This window comes from Rhinolophus hipposideros, assembly GCF_964194185.1.
Source record: "Rhinolophus hipposideros genome assembly, chromosome: 21".
Classification (NCBI taxonomy): Eukaryota; Metazoa; Chordata; class Mammalia; order Chiroptera; family Rhinolophidae; genus Rhinolophus; species Rhinolophus hipposideros.
This window is the reverse complement of record NC_138067.1, coordinates 3,015,268-3,016,983: the sequence shown is the minus strand read 5'-3', so window position 1 is coordinate 3,016,983 and position 1,716 is coordinate 3,015,268. Positions and strand designations below refer to the sequence as shown.

General features: G+C 50.4%; 1 pseudogene across 1 annotated transcript; it reads left to right on the top strand.

Moving 5' to 3' along the window:
• Positions 1–819: 819 nt before the first annotated feature.
• On the top strand, positions 820–1,288 carry LOC308489970 (large ribosomal subunit protein uL24-like; annotated as a pseudogene). The gene has a single exon. The product of its transcript is annotated as a large ribosomal subunit protein uL24-like (transcript).
• The last annotated feature ends 428 nt before the right edge of the window (positions 1,289–1,716 follow it).

Below are 1,716 nucleotides of genomic sequence, written 5' to 3'. Positions count from 1 at the left end.
GCTAGGTCTTATTTTCTGGGGAACACGGTAGGCCAAAGGAGGTAATTTACCAGAAGGATCCAGACAGCTCGTAGATGAAGAGGAAGGGCTGAACGAGTTTTGGAAAGGACAGGAGCTAGGGCAGCCTGGGGGTGCCAGGAACTGTATTTTGGGGGTGCAAATCCCTTCCAGGTGACTTCAGACCAGGTGGTTCAAACCCCACGGTAGCACACTCGCTGTGCAACCAGGGACAAGTTTTTTAATCTCTCTGGGGTTAATTTATTCTGTGAACCAGGGTCGCGTCGCAGAGGCTCTCTGTGCATGTAAGTAACCCAGATGCAACCTTTGAAATGTAAGTTAAGTTGGCTGGGACCTTGGTTTCCTGTCAGTGAGAAATCCAGAATTTCCCGCAGAATTTCCCTCGCGCCGCCTCAGGCCCTGCTGGTGTGTCCAGCTCCAGTGAGACTCAGTGCGCTCCCTTGGTGGTTCTGTGTGTCAGCTCAGTGCCGACATGCAGTTGGGCCCGTCCCTAAACACTGCCACGTTACATGTGGAGACTCTTTACTGAACATGGGGGAGGGAAGAGGCTTATTGTGCCGATCACAAACGAGCATACATGGCATGTGAGACTTTTCAAAGACACAGGAAGGCTGTTTAGTCCAGCCATTAACAGCCCAGACTGACAGTCAGCTGGCATCCCCTCGAGGGCACCTTGTGGCACAGGCTGTGGCCCTAGTAGGATGTGCCCTCCTGGAAGGGCAGGAACTGTGGGCTCAGTTTACTTGTTAAATGATGCATGAAACTTCTCACCTGAAAGCAAGAAAATTAAAGGCGCTCTTCCCTTTTGCGGCCATCGCTGAAGCGCCAGCGGCCAAAATGAAGTTCAACCCCTTTGTGACTTCTGACCGGAGCAAGAACTGTAAAAGACATTTCCATGCACCTTCCCACATTCGCAGGAAGATTATGTCTTCTCCTCTTTCCAAAGAGCTGAGACAGAAGTACAATGTTCGATCCACGCCATCCGAAAGGATGATGAAGTTCAGGTTGTCCGAGGGCACTACAAAGGGCAGCACAAAGGGCAGTCCAGGTTTGCAGGAAGAAATATGTCATCTACACTGAACGAGTGCAGCGGGAGAAGGCTAATGGCACGACAGTTCATGTGGGCATTCACCCCAGCAAGGTGGTTATCACTAGACTAAAGCCGGACAAAGACCCCAAAAAGATCCTTGAACGGAAAGCCAAATCTCACCAAGTAGGAAAGGAAAAGGGCAAATATAAGGAAGAAACAATTGAGAAGATGCAGGAATAAAGTAATCTTATATACAGCTTTCATTAAAAACTGTTAAAATGAAAAAAGAAAATTAAAGGCCTAGGATGTCTAGAATGTTTAGCAAGGGGAGAGGAGGAAAGAGGAAACGCCGGCCACGCCCAGAGTGAGTCCTCTCTCCTCCCTCCATCCCTCCCTGCTCTGTCCCCATATTTGCGTGGCATTTGGTACTGGGCATACACCTCTGACTTAAGAAGGCGCCATCCTTGCCCCCACACGGCTTTGGGGCAGACTCTCCGCTGTCAGACAGGAGGGGAGGTGCCCGCGGTTTTCTTTGACTTGTTTCTGAGCCAAGAAAAAGGGAACCTCTGCCCTTTGTGAAACTCCGTCCCTTTTCCTCCTGGCTGTAGAGGAAAAGCATTTCACAAGCCAGCGTGCCCTCTGGTGGCCAGAGTTGAGGATGAGCTGTG